The following is a 21,714-nucleotide window of genomic DNA, read 5'->3' on the forward strand; positions in this document are numbered from 1 at the left end:
CACAAATCCGAAACATTTGTTGCGGCTCCGAGTCACGACGAGGGGCAAGTTTTGGTTTCCAAGGGTGTTTTTATTCCTCTTCAACGTCTCTCCCATACAGAGCCGCCGTGTGCGCACGGAGCGCGGTGGTGCGTTTAGGGGCAGTCGGAGAAATCAACGCCAACAAAAAAAATGACATCCAGCCTAGTTAAGACCATACCAAAGACTTTAAAAATGGGACCCATTGCCTCCCTGCGTGTGTGACGATCTTTGGGACTTAAAAAAAAAAAAAAAAAATTAAAAAAATTCATAAAAATTGGGTGCGTATTATACATGGGTACAAGCTAGGGGTGTAAATCGCGGGTTTTGTCACGATACGATATAATATCGATATAAAGAACTACGATACGATATTTGCCGATATCTTAAAGCCTGCTGCGATTCATTCACGATATATCGCGATATAGTGCTCTACGATCGATATTTTTTTTTTTTTAGTAAAAAATATATAACAATATCCTGATTTATAACAATTCATACGCGAAATCAACAAGGCACTGCAAACTCTTTATTTAGGAAATTACAAGAGTATTGTAGTATACAAATTGCTTACTTTAACACTGAACGTTGATGTCGTGTTTTTTCTTTAAATGTGCGGCGAGATTTGTGCTCCCTGAATATTTGATCACCACATGGCAGGATTTACAAACTGCACGTGTCTTGTCCGTTGAGCCATCTTTTCTTTGGAATCCAAAGTGCTTCCAAACGAATGACTTGAAGCCTAAAGGGGAGCAAATTTCCTCGTCTTTTTGGACACTAGCCATAGCACCAGCCCAGGAGCCGCGGACTAGTTGTCCCCTCCCCTTTCACGCGCGTGCTCTGCTCACAACACAACAACGCCGGAAAGAGGAAGCAAGCAACAATGAACTGGATTTCAAAATAAAGTCGCGTCTAATGTCCGAGGTCAAACACGGCGATATAAATCGATGTTTACCTTTAGCATCGATACCAATAAATCGTAGAGCATTATATCGATTAATCGATGTGTATCGATGTATCGTTACACCCCTAGTACAAGCTTTTTTCCAGCATCAGCATGCCATTGTTAGGGGTGCGTACTATACATGGGGGCGCACTATACACGGAAAAAAACGGTATGGCTTACAAATCCACATAAATTATTTTGAAAAACTTTTTTATTTCAAGGTGTAAAAAAAAAAAAGAGACAAGAACAGCAAAAAGCCTTCATCGTTAAGTTAAATTAATTTTAAAATTTGGCAGATGAAACATAGGAGAGCAATACTTTTTTGAAATTAACAGAAAAACAAATACAGGACATGAGTCCATGTACAATGTGCTCAATAAGTCATCTACCAATGAAATGGGTTGGGACCGAAAAACAGAAGATCAGGAAAACCAAGCAAGGAAGTAAAGAGTCAAGAGTCTACTGTCAGTTCACTAACTTTTTCATTGAGAAAAACACGGATGAAGCCTCCTTTAGCAAACTCAAAAATACAGGAGTGGCGCAAGCGTACGAGGAATCGGAGATGTGAGCCAAAACCTCCACCGCAGCTGCCCTGCTCAAGGGTTTTTCTCCTCCACCCGGTGGCAGCGGGAATAGAAGCGTGAGATTAATTCCACACACGCCCACTCGCACCCTCTCATCTCCTACTCATCTTGATGCTCCGAGGTGAGGAGAGCCTCCGGTGGCTCGGCTGCATCAAATCTAGCTAAAGTGCTCTCGCTCTCTCTGTTAAGCGCTTCATTGAGGTCAGCGGAAAGAAACATCAGAGAGACAACAACAAAAAAATCGTACTCACGTTTGCAACCTTTCAAATGGATAAACTACAAACAAGGTCTCCTTTCAAATTACATATACAATAATAATTATTATTATAAGACAACAATGGTAACTTGCGCACTATGGTCAACAATCTGGGAATCTTTTTCATGTTTGAAGGTGTGAGAAATCTGCACAGCCGTCAAGACAGAACCTCGAATGCAAGACACTTCTCTCTTTGTGTGTGCGTGTGTGTGTGTGCCTGTGTGTTTGTGTAGGAATGTGAGATAGGGTGTGAGAGCGTAAAGGAGTCCATCCACGTACACATACGTATGTTTGTGCGGGTGGCACTTCAGTACTTAGGTACTTTGGTATAATCCTCCTGTACGACACTCTTGCACAGACACATGGAGAGGATCATCCCGAGAAGCTGGCGGGGGAGAAAAAAATGAATCAATGACATGTAAGTGTCATCATACATGCATTACAATACAATACAATATTACAATTACTATGCTATTCGCAGTCACCGCATAGATCAATTTGAAGAAAATTGTGTGGCGTAGTGAAAACACAACACAAAATCTTCCTCAAGTCGTTCTCAGAGGAGGAGGAGAACCATCTACTGCTTCAGTGCTACTATGAAGAGAAAATGGATACCTCTAAAACAGCCACTGCCACACATTCACCAGAATAACTCCACAGTTCTCCAGGAGCCAAATCTCCACACTGGTCATGCGGCTCTAAGGAAGCAAGTAAAAAGGAGACAAAGATGACCAAAACAAAAAAGTTAACAAAGGGGAAGTGGCAGACTCTTATCAAAAAGAAACTGCACAAAATGTTGATGTTGATTCCTTCACGGTGTCGTCCCTAATTCAAGTTTTCCTTTACTTCCTCTCCTGGGATTTGCTTTATTCTTCCCATTACTAAACCACCTTTGAAACACGTTTTTCTTGAAGATTAATTTGCATCAATTTTCATAGAAACACCTACCTCTCAAAAGAAATATACTAATAATGCTCCCCCTTAGAAGAATGTCACTTTTGTCAAAATACAAATCAGTGTGCATGCTGAAGATAGCAACCCTCACACTGTTTATGTAAATCAGTCTTGTTAGTGGAGGCAATGCAAATCAACAGGGACATGATTAAAAAAACAAAAACAAAAAACGCACGCACACAATTAATTGCCCATATTATGAAGACACTGAGAGTGAAAGGGAAAAAATAGCAAGCCGTAGCGGATGTGCAGCATAGCCTGGGCCAATGAAACCCCCAAAGCCAAACATTTGCAAGAGCAAAGCAAAAACACAGGAAAAGCTGAAAAGATCAGCAGATTCAGCAAGTTGAGGCCTTCACAAGCAAGCATCAACAAACCGTACCGTTTGGTAGACGGGAAGTTCCGAGGAGAGCTGGTCACAAAGGCCCCCCTCCCTGATGTAAGTCAATAAATAAACCTGTATTAAGTACATCTGTGTCAAGATGTTGCCCACATCAAATTGATTCTAAATGGCAAAGGCAAATAACACCCTTGTCTTTATGTCAGCATCTGCTTTACATGTTTCCCGAGGCCATGCCTCCTGTCAGGTGCTCCGCAGAGCTAAAAAGCTGCACAAACGTAGCTTGAGCTTCTACTTGTGTACAAGATCACAGAGCTGTGGCAGCATTGCAGCCTTCACAGCTCTTTTGGAGATACAACCTCACCCTATTCTGGGAAAAGGGGGGCAGGCACCGCCCTGCCCTGTGGTTAGCCTTAAACACAAGGAGCACGTCAAGGCAGTAGCAGAGAACGAAAGGTCTCAATTGGCCTGCTTGGGAGAGCACCCTCCACGCACTGTGCAGACACACTGTGGCTAGTTATTTTAGATTACCCGAAATGAATGAGGTCAGCACTGTTTTGATTTGATTTCGATAAATGTTATGTATTTAGTTTAGTAGTTCTGATGTTAGATGTATGGCAGTCAAAACAGCCCCCACCCCCCTTACCCATGTGTGATTTGGGCCAAGAGGTTTCGAATAACGAAATTAAACATTGGATCATAATCAGACAAATGATGTTTTTTTTTGTTAATGTCTGTATTACGTATTAGGCTTGTGTTTTTAAATGGCAAAGCAAAAACATTCACGCAAGCCAGTGAGTTGCAGCTCTATCCAGTAGGGGTCAGTGTACTCTCAAAAACTCAGGCAGATTAGATTTGTTACACAATTTTAGACCGGGTTTCAGGTTACATAACGAACACGACTGCACAAAAGTTAGGTGAATGTGTGATGATAAAACCCAGCTACCACATCATTTGGCTTACAAAAAGCATTCAATGTCACTTTAGTAAAAAAAACAACAACAACAACATCCTGTGACGTTTCACTTGTCGCGCTATGAAAGAGTGTTTCACCACAGGAAGCAGGAGGCTTCTGCTCACAGCTGTGGCATGAGGAAGCGCAAACACCTGGCAGGCCACAGCTGCCGCAATGCGAGAAAAGGTGGCGGGCGGCATTCTGAGCAGGGCTGAGCAACTCAAAAAGAACACAGAAGTAAGCGTCTCACCCGATCTCTTTGGAAGTAGATGGGAACTCTGGCGGTCACTTGGGCGATAAGGATGAGCAGCAGACAGTTGAAGTACTGTTGGGGATGAACACAACAAGAGTGATGTTCAAATGAGACCAAGAAACACTGCAAGCAATAATAATGGCTGTGATGTAGATTTTAACCAGTCAGACCTCTTCACATTTCATTTTTAACTGTGTGGGAAGGACACTGTTTCACACATTATCTCTAGGGCTTGTGGTATGTTTTGGAAATTGCTAGGAGGTCCTGAGGCAGCTGCTTACTGTCCCTGGGAAAAGAAGTAGGTCAACAGCAGCTCTACAATTAACGCAGGGCTCGAAGCTTATTTTTTGCCCAAGTTGCCCTCGGGCAAGTTGGAGAAAATTTTACTTGCCCGAAACAAAATTTTACTTGCCCGAATTTTTTTGGAGTGGATTTTTACTTGCCCGACACATTTTTGCAATAAAAAAGACAACACTATAAGTTTTGCCTTCATATGCCTTCGTATCCGCCAACCGGAAACAAGCTCTGCTGGTGCGCAGGCGCAGAAGAGCCAGGGACGGGTGAGAGAGCATGCATGTAATTACGAAGCGCTTTGCCGTTATCAATGTATTGCAGACTTACACGAGAAACTAACCGCTCCCTAGAAAACAAAATGTCGGACCAGAAGCGGCAGAAGTTGCGAGAAATTATGCACAAAATCGTCTTTTTACAGCTTGAAAACATGGTATTATGGCAGGGCAAGTTCGGGCAAGTGAGGAAAAAATTCTACTTGCCCGTCTGCCATCGCTACTTGCCCCGGGCAATCGGGCAATCGTTAGTTTCGAGCCCTGTAACGGCCAACACAAGAGGCCACGTAGCCCCCCGGCTCCCTCCTTCTCCGCCCATTCGCTACATCTTTGTGGCCTTTGTCCCTGTCCCCCCCACGCGCACCCATCTCGGTCAGTCACCACATGCTGCAAGCATACATGAGTACAGACGCTATCGGGTTTCACATCAGCAAGAATTTGTCATGTGTTCTTAACCAGACAGGTGCAATTCAAGCAGGTTTCTTGTAAGCAAACATGGGTTCTGTTCTAATAATAGCTTGAAATAACAGTAGAGAACACCAATAAAGAGATGATTAACTACTACGGCCTTTTTTGTAGACATGCAAAGCATGGTTTTAGGCCAGAGGCCCCCGGTTCGGACTTTCTGCGCCCCGGTTGAAAAAAAAAAAAAAATCGAGCTTTTTCGATTCTTCATCTTCATGCCGTTTTTTTCTTTTGGTCTTGCGCGAATGTGCTTGCGCTATTCTATGTGCGCGATGTTATCCATTCACCGTTTGCCTCCCTTACCCGGATGTTGTTTTAGCGATCAGCGAACGGCGTGGTTGATGTTAGATTTTTTTTCCTGTGGGCGTGCGCCCCTACTGGAAAAATTCCTGGCTACGCCTCTGTTTTAGGCTTTCCTCTATTTCAGTCTCAGGAAGAAATGCAAGGGAATTACGGGAAGTTTGGATGACCAAAATGATTTGCAAAACAATTAGTTGGCCGTGTGGTCATGACTAAGATGCAGGGCTGTTGCTGGATATGACATGACTTTCGAATTTGAGGTTGGAGTAAAAAACCAAAGACAACATACATCAGAGTTGATCGTTGTAGTCAGCGTTGTGTGGATGTGTTGTGATTGCTTTGACTGGACTTTGACTCGGTTGTGAGAATCACATATTTTATCAAACATTTTCTTTTAATATAAGCATTATTTTGATCTCAACACGTCTCTCTGTCTCTGCAATTGAATGTTTCCCGTTAGTGTCTGAGATCCAAGTGGATGTAACTGCTCACCAGACGGAGAAGACAACGGATCTCGTAGATAGCTCCAATGGAGCCAAGGAAGCCCAGGGCCATTAACAAGGACCCCACTCCAATGAAGATGTGGGAAGTCACTTTCGCCTGACGATCTGCCGATTTGTCTGTAGAAAAGAAAAAAACAAGAGTTGATATGAGACTTGAGGGAAAAAAAGAACCGAAACTGCATTGGACATTTTTGGGAGATAAGAAACCACGCGGTTTCTTAATAAACTCCGCTCTTTTTTTTCTGCTGTAACCACAGAAAATGTTTCCAAAATTATTTCAGCTCACACGCAAACGAATTTGATATGGCTAGTCACAGTGAACCAAAAAAATAACAAAGCTCCTTAAAGCAAACAGAATGAAATACTTTTCCCCCAAAAAAGCATTTCTCGAACATTATCAGCTAGCTAGAGTTGAAGCGAGACAAGTAAAATATGTGGCAAGATTAACTGATTGCCTGCCCTCTCTGGAACAGTTGGGGGGAATGCAATGGTAGATTGGAGGTTTCCAGAGGAGATCAATCACAAGTCATTATGTTGCCATGTGTTATCTGTGTTGAAAACCAACCATAACAAAAAATCTGAAAATGAGAGCCGTGGAATATTTCCAAGGTGGAATAAACTGGCCAGAATCAGATAATTCACTCCACACCGTTGCCAAGAGCCTGGCCTGGCAGCTGCTGCAGCTCATCCACGGCTGCGCGTTGTCGCTTCTTGGCAACCAACCACATATACTTAATGGTGCGCTGATGCTTTACATGGTTGTGTGCTCATCTCATTAGGCCAGACATGATGAAAATATCCATCATACTCTAAACCAGTCATACGAGAATACTGTGAAGTGTTCCCACAGTATATCTCTTTACTGGTTGCCTTGACCAGCCAAGTGTCAGGAAATGACACTCTAAAAAAAAAAAATAAACTCACGTTCTTATGAAGACATTAATTATATGTGGAAAAAAACCTTTAAACACTATTCTTGAATTTAGAGAACGGTTTCAAAGTGTTGTGAGTGCGAGTGGGTTATTCTTAGAAATCATGTTCCAAGAGTGTGTGAGGTGAGCCCAAAACTGAACCTATTAGAAACAAATGCATGCTTGAAATCAAACCTCCCTTCAGCTTGCTATGACTAAATAAAACCAGTTGACTCAGCCTTTTGTTTGCAGGAGATTGTTGAATGATGTGGCCTACTCAGTTGTTACATGGACGCAAAACACTCAAGTACCTAATTATTGGTACACTTGAATCGCTATGCTGTCATGTGCCAAAGAGTGTGACTTTTGGGGATGAAGGTGGATCAAGGTAATCGCGTGCCTTTTTTCTGCAAACGCATCGTCACATTATGGACAGTGTGGAACTCGATTTAACGGTATTGTAATGCACTATCGCTCAGTCATCTTATTGGTTCCAACTGCTTTTGAAACGGATCGATTCTCGGGCTCCTTTACACGTCGACAAGTCACAAACAGGAAGTGGTCGCAACAGATATTATCGACGGCGCAAAATACATTTGCACGCAAATAATGTTTAATTTTGGGTTCATCTCTGCATTGGCAACGCAATATTGGAATTGGTGAAATCTGGTGATTGATTTTAAAGCGGGTAAACTGGGTCATCGTCCACAGCCCGGAGCGGACCACCATTTCTGAGAACCATCCATATACTTTTGACCTCTTTCAGACTAGCATGCAAAGACAGGTGGAATAAATGCTATATATATCTTTCAAACCATAACAAGGGCCGACAATAAATTTCCAACTTAGGAGAGAAGGAAACTTTGCTTCTCTAAGCAAAGATACATCTGGAATGAATAAAGCAAGGGCTTAGCTGTACAGATTTATACTTGATACCTTTCCATCCTGGTTTGCTCTTCTTAGGCAACGCTGGAATTTAGTTCCATTATATTTTTTGAACAATGTTATCATTGTGCTATGTTATCTGATAATGTTCCTGTTTGCAACTATGTGGAAGCTCTGGATTCTTGGGTAGAACTAGAACCGTAACAACATCTGTAGAGGTGTGAGATTACATTGAGAGCTGCCGGGTTCAAGGTACAACGTCGCACAAAAACAAAAAGTGTTCTTCTCCATGATAAGACTAGACAACTTGAGAAGTCTTGAAATGGTAAGAGCATGTTCACTCAGCCGCCTGCGGTTTTGGGGGGGCTGAATAAGTCATATTGTTTCAGCTTTTGGGGTCTGGTGTGAACATTCTTACGTTGTTCTTCTGCGATCAGCCTCCTGAGAGGTAATCCACATTTATTCCATAGAGCAGGCAGTCTCCAGTCAGCAGAACTGACTGGGGTCAAATGTGCTGAATGTTTACGGAGCATTATCACACCAGGACGTGGCAGTTGGAGGGCAAGCATGTGTGTGCATGTGTGTGCGTTTAGACACTTACGTAGAACAGCAATGAAAGTCTGGGTATCAAAGAGAACCCATAGTCCAAAGCCCATGATCAACGCTCCAAAGACCTAAGAAAGTAAAGACAATAGAAAAGAGTCAGGCCACCACACACTTAAGGGAAAATGAAATAACTCTTGTTGGGGTGCAAGTTTTGGTTATGAGGCCTGTTACATCTCAAATGAATCCAATTGTCACTTGGTAAGCCTTATTTGTGCTACTTCCATATGTTTCTGTGCATTCACTGGGGTGTCAGAATTGTGTGAAAGCAAATTGCTGTGAACTTCTGTGCTACAAAACTGGATAAATACAACATAACAAAAGTACTACATACATATAGTTGATACAGTAACCTTTATTCTGCAGTCCTTGTCTTTTGTTAATTATGGCACTGCATTACAGACTAATCATCACGATCTCTTGAGTAGAATATTTAGCCTGCCCAAAAAACTCTGGTACACCTCTAATGAGGTCATGAGGCTAAGAGCAAACCTTTGATGTGATGATGATGGTTCTTGCTAGGCAGTTGAGGGGCACAGTGTTTTTGCTTTTTTTGGGGTGGTAGATGAGGGGTTATGGAACCCCTCCCCAGCACTCGAGCAATAATTAGAGCCCTGGTTGAGAGGTGTTCATTAAGTTGGACTATTGAGCCCCGGGCCGTCATCATTAGCCCACCAGTTCCTGGCGTCCACTAATGTGTGTACACATGGACAGACGGCAACACACACTTCCTAAGACGCATATCCAAAGCTTTCTTTCAGGAATACAAACTCATTGGGAAGGTCCAGACTTCCTCATTTTTAAGAGTTCAGTTTCATCTGGCCCTGACTTCATGTTGTGCCCCGTCAAAACAAGATGGCAATAAACCTTAATACACCATCTGCTGGGCTCGGCTGTGCCACCAGGCAAACCAAGTGGGACATTTGGTGCTCCACATGGGGGGGAAAGGGGGTGAATACTTGCAAAACATAATCCTAAATACTTGACAGTAGCAACGTAGTAAGCGAAAACGGTTTAATTCCTAGAAATAAAAAAGTGAAACAGGACCAAATGCACAATTGTGAATCGGCGGTTACTTACAAAGATGATGACATTGAGGATGACGAGGAAACACTTGGTGACGGACATAGTTGCTATTCTGCCAGACAGAAGTAAACACAGTGCAGCGGTTGCTTTTTATTTTGGATAGCCAGCGTGTGCAAGAAATGTAAAAAACACAGATGGAGAAGAGATAATTATACAAAAGCAGTTACTCTGGAGAAGGTCAAACCACAGTGTAAGAAGAATGGAAAGTTTCGATGCTTACCAATTCTGTGAAGAGGTTTTTTTATTATTAGGTTTCTTCACAAAGACCCTAAAAAGTCTTGTTATGTATTGACTTGGAAGTGTTGTTTCTCGTTTGCATATTGCATTGTTTGGTATGCTCTACTTTTTGTTGCCCCTCTCCGTGCGGTGTGGAGGTGTGCTGGGTCAGCGGATGAATATCATTGTGATGAGGCTTGTTAAGGAAATAAAAACCCGCTAACAAAAGTAACGTGAATCTGTGCTCTTTACAAAGGTTATGTAAGAGAATAAACATAACAAAATTGGCGACGAGACTTAAAAAGGACCCTACAAATGCGGAGGAGGAACGGACACAAGTGAATAGTGCTTCATGGACTTGGTTGTGTGGACGTAAGTTTCGTCTGCTCGCCCCGAATTCTGCTCTGATCAAGCAAGCCGGAGGTGAGGACGGGTGTCGCTCAGGACCAAGGTAAAAGTGAACGGACGCCAAGAAAAGTGAAAAAAAATAATAATAATGTCCGGAATCTTGGGAAATATGGACATATTTGACAGTTCGGTAGAAGACTGGACAACTTATGTGGAAAGAGTTGAGCAGTACTGCCTAGCTAATGAGATACAGGACGAAAGAAAAGTAGCTGTCCTACTCAGTGTCATGGGCGCAAAAATGTATAACTTACTCCGCAGCCTGGTCGCCCCAGCTAAACCGGCAGACAAAACATTTGATGAAATAATGCAGATAATGAAAAGTCATCTAAACCCAGCACCATTGGTGATTGCTGAGCGCTTTAGATTTCACAAGAGAAACCAGTCAAGGACTGAGACGGTGTCAGAGTACATCGCAGAACTGAGGAAACTGGCCGAACACTGTCAGTTCAGAGACGGACTTTCAGATGCTCTGAGGGACAGGTTCGTGTGCGGGCTGCACAACGAGAGCATTCAGAAACGGCTTTTGACGGAGGACAAAGTCACCTTGCAACGAGCAGTGGAAATAGCTGTTTCAGCGGAGACACCAGCAAGGGATGCGACGGAGCTTCAAGGTAAAAACGCAGCCACAAGCTCTGTGTTTAAACTGCACACCAAACAGCATAATACCAAAGCAAAGCCCTGTTTCAGATGCGGTAAACAGTCACATGACCCCGCAGAGTGTTGGTTTAAGGATAAAGACTGCCGACAATGTAATAAAAGAGGGCACATACAGAAGATGTGTAAATCAAAGTACAGTAATGCAAAAGATAAACACAATATAAGAAGAGGACAAAAATTGCACAAAGTAGCACAGACAGATTCTGACAGTTCAAGTGAGGAAGAATTGGCTTGTTTAGGGCTGTGTGCTACAGAAGAGAATGACAGTGATGTGATTTGGCTGACACCAAAAATTAATGGAGTGCCATTAAAAATGGAACTGGACACAGGGTCAGCACTGTCGATCATATCATTCAACGACTACAAGAAAATGTTCCCAGACACTAAACTGTCACGCACCAGTGTAAAACTGAAAACATACACAGGAGAAGAGGTTGCACCACTGGGAAAACTCAAAGTGAAAGTGAAATACAAAAACCAAAAGTGCAATCTTGAGCTGTTCGTCCTTAAAGAGGGAGGTGTACCACTATTTGGTCGTAGATGGCTACGACAAATCAAGCTTAACTGGCATGAAATAAAGTCCATGCACATAGCCTCCAAACAGCTCACAGACATGAAGTTAACTGAGATACTGGATAAACATGCACATACATGTGTTCAGCGAAGGCATAGGAACAATGAAACACATCAAAGCACGTCTCGAGCTGGAAGAAGGTGCAAAAGCAAAGTTTCATAAAGCACGCCCTGTTCCATATGCGCTACGCCCAAAAGTTGAAGCTGAGCTGCAAAATCTCATGGATCAAGGAATATTATCCAAAGTGGACTGGTCTGAGTGGGCTACACCAATCGTACCTGTTGCAAAAAAATCTTCAGACAAAGTGCGCATTTGTGGTGATTTCAAAGTAACTGTTAACCCTGTCATGCATGCAGACCAGTATCCACTCCCTCGCATCAATGACATTTTTGCATCTCTAGCAAATGGTGAGCACTTCACAAAGATTGACCTCGCACAAGCATATCTACAGATGGAAATGGATGAAAGTTCACGCAAGTACCTCACCATAAATACTCACAAAGGACTATAGCAATACAACCGGCTCGTATTTGGTATTACAAGTGCCCCTGCGGTATGGCAACGTGCAATGGACCAAGTGCTACAAGGAATCCCGGGTACTCAATGTTACTTAAGATTAAGATTAAAGATAAAAGTCCCAATGATCGTCACACACACACACCTGGGTGTGGTGAAATTTGTCCTCTGCATTTAACCCATCCCCGTGTGATTTTAATCCATCCCCTGGGGGAGAGGGGAGCAGTGAGCAGCAGCGGTGCCGCGCTCGGGAACCAGTTGGTGATCTAACCCCCCAATTCCAACCCTTAATGCTGAGTGCCAAGCAGGGAGGCAATGGGTCCCACTTTTATAGTCTTTGGTATGACCCGGCCGGGGTTTGAACCCACAACCTTCCAGTCTCCGGGCGGACACTCTACCACTAGGCCACTGAGCTGGATGATATTATAGTTACTGGTTGGGACAGAGATTCACACTTGCAAAACTTGAATGCAGTTCTAACGAAACTGGAAGAATATGGTCTAAAGGCAAACAAAAAGAAATGTGAGTTTTTCAAGGAGTCCATTGAGTATTGTGGACACAAAATAGACAAGCACGGACTTCACAAAACCCAGGACAAAATTGAAGCTGTAGTAAAATCTCCACAACCAGAGAATGTCAGCCAGTTACGCTCATTTCTTGGCCTTGTTAACTATTATCACAAGTTTTTGCCAAACCTTTCCACTGTGCTGCACCCACTGAATGCACTACTGCACCAAAAGGCAAAGTGGGACTGGACTAAAGACTGTGAACAGGCATTTACAAAGGCAAAGGAACTCATTATTTCAGACAAGGTGCTCACACACTTTGATCCAAAGCTTCCCCTATGTCTAGCCTGTGATGCTTCGCCTTATGGCATTGGTGCAGTTCTATCTCACAAAATGACTGATGGCTCTGAACGCCCCATTGCCTTTGCATCACGCTCTTTATCACCAGCAGAGCGTAATTATGCACAGATTGACAGAGAAGCTTTAAGCTTAGTGTGGGGTGTTAAAAAGTTTAACCAATACCTGTATGGAAAACACTTCATGCTGATTACAGATCACCAGCCTCTTGTTTCCATTTTCAGTCCAAAGAAAGGTGTTCCTGCTATGGCAGCCGCTCGTTTACAACGTTGGGCTCACTTTCTTGGAGCACACACCTATACCATTGAATATAAAGGGACAACACTACATGGAAATGCAGATGGTCTCTCTCGCCTTCCTCAACCACTGACAGAGAAGGCTACTGATCCTGCTTTAAATCTTCACATGCTGCAGATGGAACCACTTCCGGTGACTTGCGCTCAAATAATACTTTCTGGCTTTCTTTGTGGCGCCGTTGTGTGGCAGCCTTATGAGAGCCTATTGAGTTGCGCTCATGCCATCTGTGTGTCTTCTCGAGTGTATGACTTAACTGTTAATGGCTGGCCAATGCATGCAGATACTGAACTTAAGGACTATTTCACCAGAAAAGACCAGCTTACTGTGTCCCAAGGATGTGTCCTGTGGGGGTCACGCATTGTTGTACCTCCTAAACTGCGATCCAAAGTTCTAAACTCGCTGCATGATGGGCACATGGGGGTAGTTAAGATGAAAAGTCTTGCTAGAAGTTATGTGTGGTGGCCTGGCCTTGACAACCAAATTGAAACTCTGGTCAAAACATGCAGTGGTTGTCACCAGACTCAGCGCTCACCTCAGATTGCCCCTGTCCACACTTGGGAATGGCCTGTTGCCCCATGGCAACGCATTCACATTGACTATGCTGGACCTTTCATGGATCACATGTTCCTCCTTATTGTGGTCGACGCTCATTCAAAATGGCCCGAGGTTTTCACTGTAAAGAAAGCAACTACAACTGTAACAGTGAACCAGTTACAGATGCTTTTTGCACGTACAGGATACCCTCTTCAGCTTGTAAGTGACAATGGTACCCAGTTTACTAGTGAGGAGTTTCAGATCTTCCTGAAAAGCAACGGAATAAAACACCTTCTGCTCCTCACCACCCTGCAACGAATGGATTTGCTGAACGTTTTGTACAAACTTTCAAACAGTCGATGAAGGCCAGTAGGAGGGAGGAAGTTCCACTACAGCAGAAAATCGCCAACTTTCTGCTAGCCTACAGAAACACTCCACATACTACTACTGGACAGTCACCTGCAATGTTGTTCATGGGAAAAAACTTAAGATCTCGGTTGGATCTCCTGAAACCTGACATCCGAGAACATGTTTCAAACAGACAATGTTCACCAACTCAATTACAAAGGAAACTAAGATCATTTGACATCGGACAAAAAGTATTGGCAAGAGACTATCGTAACCAAGGCGACAAGTGGCAACATGCGGAAATTTTGACACAAACTGGACCACTCTTATATACAGTGAGTGTTGAGCCTAATGTCGTCTGGCGCAGACATGTTGATCAACTTTTGGACGCATCACCTGGAAATGCCGCTACTCAAACTACCACACCTACTGTCCCACAAAACCCTAAGGACAGTACTCCAGCTTCTGACATCACACCTGAGGAAAACATGTCCACACCGGAGATAATGGACATACACAAACCAATGACAAACCTACCTGATCCTCCTGGACGCAGATATCCTGAGAGGGTTCGCAAACCACCAGACAGACTTGATTTATAAATGTTGAAAAGAAACAAATGTTCTTTAAAAGAAAAAAAAGAAAAAGTTGTTAATATTTGATGTTGAAAATTGTTGTGAATTTTGAAATGCCTCTAAAAAGAAAAGTATACACTTAATGGCACATAGAAACATAGTACTATTATTTTTTGTATTTGATGATTATTGGTGCATCAAAGCTGGAAGAGAGGAATTGTTATGTATTGAGGTAAGCAACAGTTTACAGTATACCTTTTAAATTAGTTCGTACGAGATAAAAACCTCAATAATATTAAGACGAATTTACTTGTTTCTTTCAAATCACCGAGTTTTTTCGAGTCTTGGTACACGCGTGTGAGTGACTCCAACTGCCTGCTTGCTGGTGAGATTATGCGCGTGCGCGTCCTGAGAACTGCTCATTCTCACAAGAGTACACCCCCGCGCGGTCGACTTGGTTTAACCCACTCCTGTCCATTCACCACCATACAGTTAAACCACACATTTTATTTGGAGTTTTCCACATAGTGTATAACTACGTTCAGTTTTGCTAGATCAAAGTCAAAGTGAAAGTCATCTTTATTGTCAATCTCTCCACACGTCACAACACACAAAGAGACCGAAATTACGTTTTTCTCTATCCCACGGTGACGAGACACATAACACGATAGACATACAAGTACGCGACGCAATATAAAAACAAGAAGGCAAAAATTCAAACAATCAATAGTAAGAGTGATGAATAAATAATAAACAGATAACACAATAAATAAGAGTTGTAAATGTTGAATTAAGGCATCTAGGCTCTCGCGTGTTATATTTAGTCTCGTTTTCCCGAAATCGTTTAAATATGACTTAGCCAACCATGCTATTAGGCTAACTGGAATATAGCCCAGATATGAATAAAAGTGCTGCTGTGGTAATAACCTTCAGGGGTCAACATCGTCGACAAGCTTGTGGTTTTGCCTTGACTTTCAGCACCATGGGCTGTGGTCACGTAGCCGACTGCTCGTAAATTTCAGATGTGAAATACAAAATTTAAAAGTACTTAAGCCATTTTGGAAAATCGACGTTTTTACTTTGGGGCCAAAACAACAACAAAATAATTCACACGCAAGGAACGGCAAAAATACAACAAAGGTAAGCAACAGTTTACAGTATACCTTTTAAATTAGTTCGTACGGGATAAAAACCTCAATAATATTAAAACGAACTTACTTGTTTCTTTCAAATCACCGAGTTTTTTCGAGTCTTGGTACACGCGTGTGAGTGACTCCAACTGCCTGCTTGCTGGTGAGATTATGCGCGTGCGCGTCCTGAGAAGTGCTCATTCTCACAAGAGTACACCCCCGCGCGGCCGACTTGGTTTAACCCACTCCTGTCCATTCACCACCATACAGTTAAACCCAGGGCTGTAGACTCGGTTCGGACTCGTTTGGACTCGGTCATTTTCGCCGGACTCGGTGCTGATTTTGAGCGAGTCCACCGAGTCCGACAATAAAAAAAAAAGAGGCAAGACGCAGCCAGAGAGTGTCACGTTACAGTCAGCGCGGTAGGAGTTGTAAGAAGCAGTAAAAACTCCACCAAACTCGCCGTAATGACCCGTGATATATGTTGTATGCTTACTATTTTCCAGGTTCTTAGATAGCAAGAATAGGTCGGACAACGACGTGAATGATAACTGCTTTATTCCTTACTCACAGTGCGTTCACAGGGCGTACCACAACAACACAGAATGCGCCCATCCCACTTCCGGGGTTATTCTACTACGGAATTTGAGTTAGCCCAAAATACACAACATCTCTTCCCCCTCTTAACTTAAGCCACACATTTTATTTGGAGTTTTCCACATAGTGTATAACTACGTTCAGTTTTGCTAAATGATATTGAATAAAATAACATAGTCATCCGTCAACAATCACCTTCCTCGTTAGTATAGTGGACAGTATCTCCGCCTGTCACGCGGAAGACCGGGGTTCGATTCCCCGACGGGGAGTGTGCTATTTTTTATTCCCACCCTTTCTTAAAAATCGACTAACCAGTGTTTTATAAGTGTAATATTTTTGCCAGTAAGAAATTGGTATCTTCCTCGTTAGTATAGTGGACAGTATCTCCGCCTGTCACGCGGAAGACCGGGGTTCGATTCCCCGACGGGGAGTGTGCTATTTTTTATCCCCACCCTTTCTTAAAAATAGACTAACCAGTGTTTCATACGTGTAATATTTTTGCCAGTAAGAAATTGGTATCTTCCTCATTAGTATAGTGGACAGTATCTCCGCCTGTCACGCGGAAGACCGGGGTTCGATTCCCCGATGGGGAGCGCTTATATCTTGTCCCCATCTTTTCTTAAAAAATATCCACTAACCAGTGTTTCACAGGTGTAATATTTTTGCCACTAGTCCATCGGTACCTTCCTCGTTAGTATAGTGGACAGTATCTCCGCCTATCACGCGGAAGACCAGGGTTCGATTCCCTGACGGGGAGTGTCCATTTTTTATCCCCATCCTATCTTAAAAAAAAATCCACTAACCAGTGTTTCAGAGGTGTAATATTTTTGCCACTAATTCATTGGTACCTTCCTCGTTAGTATAGTGGACAGTATCTCCGTAAAGTAACTCTTCCATAGGTTGAAGTGAAACTTGGATTCAATAGATATGTTTAAAAAAAAAAAAAAGAGGCTTTGTAAAGCGCTGACAAAGCACCAAATAAGTGGACTCCTCTAATGGCCAATTTAATCCCATTTTATTTTGTTGGACTATGAGTTGGTTTTCTGGTATAAAGAGTAACTTGAGCACTAACAGCACGTCATGTACTTACAAAGAAGAGCAGACACCTATTTTCACGGAGGGCTCCGCAGCAGCCCACGAAGCCCAGTAGGAAGAGCAAGGCTCCGATGCCCAGCACGGCAAAGATGTTTTTTGACAACACGGGGTGTTGCATCAGCATTTCACTCAGCACTGCCGTTCCAAACAACACCAACAATCCCACACCGAGGAGGAAACACCCTGCCATCTGACAGAGGGATGTGTCGGGCCAGTTGAAGGAGACACAAAGTTGTAATGTTAGAATCTCATGGAAACACTGGTACTGCATCAGCGAACAACAATGGAGGATGGCTATTATCTATTTTATTTTGGCACAAGAATAAAGACTAAGACAAAAGATTAATCAGATGCAGTGTTCAGTTAAGATCAAGATTATTAAAATGCAAATGTGGCTACCGTCAAACAGTTATTCACCCGGGTCTTCATTCTCTAAACTGACTTCACATAATTGGAGATGAGAAATACTTACAACAAGGAAGGTGTTGGAGATCAACATGAAGTATTTGACGCATGTTACGCAGTCGCCCGTCATGACCGCCGTCCCTCGTGCTGAAGCCTCGCCATGGCCCTGTTAATTAAACAAACTTCAGCGATAGAGCCTGTGCCACTTTTACAATTCACTTGTTCACTCCCATTGTCTTTATTTGAATTCTGTCCACTCAACATTACAGATGTGGATGAACAGGTTGAGAGAAGCTTGAAGGCTTAACGCAGAGGAAATTGATTTAGAGCTGCAGTTAAACGCCTCCTCTAAATCATAATCATATGCTCAGGTATTGATCACCTTGCGGGCGTTTCTCTGAGGCCAACCAACTGCCTTATTGCATGAGATGGGTTTTAATTACCCCCTTTTCTGTCTTAAGCCCTGCTGAAAAGCGGAATGAGGGCACATGGGGGCTAAATTGAGATTTGCATATATTACGCTCACACAAAAGGTGTCAAGGAGTTGCTATCTGTGAAGGCCAACTTGTCTGAAAGCTACCTTTTACCTCATTACCTGCTAAGCTTGACCATTATTGAGGAAAATAGAGCACAGGCAAGATAAGAGCCAAGAATTCAGAGGTTGAGCCCAAAACAGGCAAACCTGTTTCCTTGTGATAAAGAGGAAACGGCTGCTCGGCTTCCTGCTCTGTCAATTTGGGGGGCTGCCAGCTGCCCTCGGCTGAGGTCAACCGTCGCTTCCTGGTGCGTATGTTTACACGCAAGGGGAGGAACATGCAACGGTGTGTCAATATCGTTTGATTGTTTTGTTTTTTTGGTCACAAAATGGTGTCAATTATACGGAAAAAAATGGAGCCATAAATTATCGGTGACTTGCATAGGCAGCGTAGTGTCTTTAAATAAGGCCGGTATCGGTCCGGTACCTGATATTGTTTCTTGACCATCCCCATTCAAAAGCATAATATTTCATATGCAAGTTTGTCAACAAAGTCCTTATGGCCATTAGATAGTGATGCTTCAAGAAGAAAATGTCACTTTTTGAGAGTAAATGATTTCTCCCAGCTGAAAAGCAAATTTCATTTACTCATGTCTGTGGACAACAAAGATGCTGAAGCCATTACTAGCTGTGGCCAGTGTGCAGCGCACATTGAATGAAGGGTCCTCCAGCAATCGAGAAAAGCAATTTTCTCATCGAGCCAATAGATACTCCATTTAGATCCGCGCTCTCTGCGGGCGACTTGCCGATGCAGGCGAGGGCAAGCGCGGCGTGACGGCCCGACCGCCATATTGCTCGAAACCTGCGCCCGGAGCCAGGGCGCAGACACGGAATAGGAGGAAAGATGACTTCATCCAGGAGAGGCAGATGGATATGAAATCTGTGCCAGTGATCAGATGACTTGCCAAGTCTGCACGCTCATTAGCAAGCAAATCAGACAAACTAAAAAAAAAAAAGAGAGGATGAAAAGTGCTAGGAAAGCGCATTCGAGCATGTGGAGCTGCAGACTGATTCATTTCAGGCCTTTTTTGCCAAAATGATGTACTGAACCGACTGTCGGCAAACGCATTAACGCTAACGTTGATGGCAAGCGATCAGCAAGTAAACAAGGCAAACGCGTGTTGCAAATAAATTCCCACACAGGCAGCAGCACTTTTAAAGAAAGATTTGAACATTTAAATGTAGAAGACACATAATGCATGTTTTACCTTAGAGCCGAATCATTGAGCTGTCGCTTTCTTTCTGGCGTAAATATCACGCAAAAAACTGCCTCCTGTTTGCACGTCGCGTAAATAAACTAAAATACGTGACAGGTTCAAATGTCCAACGGACTGCTCAGACTATTGAAATCCACGCTGCTAGATCCTTTGCAAGCACAACAACAGCAAGCACCGTGGCGTGGAGAAGCAAAGTGTTGCTATGTAAAGTGTTGCACGAAGTCTGAGCGAGCTGAGAGGCTGAAGAGGATCATCCAGCGAGCCCGAGCGTCTCCGATGTAGTCCCCGCCCCTAGGGCCACCTTCCTCGGCTCGGGGGGGGAGTGGAAGACCTACACCCACCGGACACTTCTTTGGCTACCCTTCAGCACCAGTACCTATTAAAACAAGAGCTGGACCAGAAATTCTAGAGTTTGTGTGTTCTGTTATGTTTGCGTGGATTTTGTAGATAATAGAAGATTTTTTCTCCAAACCAAAATAATATCACTCAAAATCTTAATATAGAGCTTTGTGTTCTCCATATATCATTACAAATGTGCATAAATAAATAAATATCGGATTAATTCTCAAAGGGGCAGTATAATCCAGAATACACTTCAACCACACATCTGCCCTCAAGTGGCGATTGGTGATATTACAATTTAAACTACAGGTGACACCCACATTCACACAAAATGCCTTTTTATTATTTACCTGCCTAGCGTCTGAGAATTTTTGGCTTCATTTCCACCCGTTGTCTGTGAATAACATAATGAATGAATTTCATGAGATTTTCTGGAAAGTTGTAAGAAGAAAACAACTCTAAATCATTAATCAAAGGGCTACTTGAGTGCTTTGGACCTTTTCTTTGATATTCCATCCAAGTGTGATGACGCGGAGGTTTACGCTCTCGTTTCTATACGGGACAGGAAGCACCTTGGCATTTGTCCTTGACCTGATGACGTTTTCCCACAAAGGTTTGGAAAAAGTGGCATAAACATTAGGAGATCTGCCTCTCTGAAGAGACCCAGGTAACATGGTAGCGCCAGAAAACTTGGAACAAAACCATATCAGATCTAAACAACATAAAGTGAACCCAAAGGGTCAACAAAAATGCAGTTCATGACAAGTTCTCACTTACACCGCTCCTACATGCAAGAACTGTTGTTAACATTCCATCACACTCATCTCTTCTGTGAGACGGAATGGTGGAATCTCGGAATGTTCCACATCCTTGACGCTGTTGTGCAACACTCTGAATAAGAAATCTATCAAAGTTCAGTCCTTGTGCTGTCTTTGGTTCAGTTCAAACAATGTTCTCCAACACAATGTTCCCCCTCTGTGCTCCTCGTGTCACAAAATCTACTACAGATGGAGACCAAGATAAGCGCTCCACAAACTTATCCTTTTGGCCTCTCCCCTAAAGGTCCCGACCCTGACATTCCCAGCGGCATACGATATGGCCAACAAATCTCTCCGACCCGTGATCCCATCCATAATGGTGCACAAGCACAAATTGACTGGCTGCGTATTTTTTTGTTTTTTTGTAGGGATAATATTAATGTGAGGCGGCTCGGTGGCGCACTTGGGTAGCACGTCCGCCTCACAGTTAGGAGGGTGCGGGCTCGATTCCACCTCCGGCCCTCCCTGTGTGGAGTTTGCATGTTCTCCCCGGGCCCGCGTGGGTTTTCTCCGGGCACTCCGGTTTCCTCCCACATCCCAAAAACATACTTGGTAGGCCGATTGAAGACTCCAAATTGTCCCTAGGTGTGAGTGCGAGTGCAAATGGTTGTTTGTCTCTGTGTGCCCTGCGATTGGCTGGCAACCGATTCAGGGTGTCCCCCGCCTACTGCCCGATGATGGCTGGGATAGGCTCCAGCAGGCCCGCGACCCCAGTGGGGACTAAGCGGTTCAGAAAATGGATGGATGGATGGATGATATTAATGTAAAGATGAAACAACAAACAGTGTCTCAAGGCAAAATAAGGAGAACGTTTGTTGTAACCTAGCACTTCAAATGTCAGGTGGTGACTTCACGCTGCAAGTATCACATGAAAAGTTTGCCTATGGTATTAAATAGTTTCATTGACCGAAGAAAATGGAAATGCTAGTCCAGTAATTAATTTTTTCTTAAAGTTGTCTTGT

General features: G+C 43.3%; 4 non-coding genes and 1 pseudogene across 4 annotated transcripts; 4 read left to right on the plus strand and 1 right to left on the minus strand.

Moving 5' to 3' along the window:
- Positions 1-1,157: 1,157 nt before the first annotated feature.
- LOC133157459 (CD82 antigen-like) lies at positions 1,158-19,872 on the minus strand (annotated as a pseudogene).
- On the plus strand, positions 16,538-16,609 carry trnad-guc (transfer RNA aspartic acid (anticodon GUC)). The gene has a single exon. It is a non-coding gene; the product is annotated as a tRNA-Asp (tRNA).
- trnad-guc (transfer RNA aspartic acid (anticodon GUC)) lies at positions 16,700-16,771 on the plus strand. Its single transcript has one exon. It is a non-coding gene; the product is annotated as a tRNA-Asp (tRNA).
- On the plus strand, positions 16,862-16,933 carry trnad-guc (transfer RNA aspartic acid (anticodon GUC)). The gene has a single exon. It is a non-coding gene; the product is annotated as a tRNA-Asp (tRNA).
- Positions 17,026-17,097, plus strand: trnad-auc (transfer RNA aspartic acid (anticodon AUC)). The gene has a single exon. It is a non-coding gene; the product is annotated as a tRNA-Asp (tRNA).
- Positions 19,873-21,714: the final 1,842 nt, after the last annotated feature.

The sequence above is a fragment of the Syngnathus typhle genome, linkage group LG7 (assembly GCF_033458585.1).
Source record: "Syngnathus typhle isolate RoL2023-S1 ecotype Sweden linkage group LG7, RoL_Styp_1.0, whole genome shotgun sequence".
Classification (NCBI taxonomy): Eukaryota; Metazoa; Chordata; class Actinopteri; order Syngnathiformes; family Syngnathidae; genus Syngnathus; species Syngnathus typhle.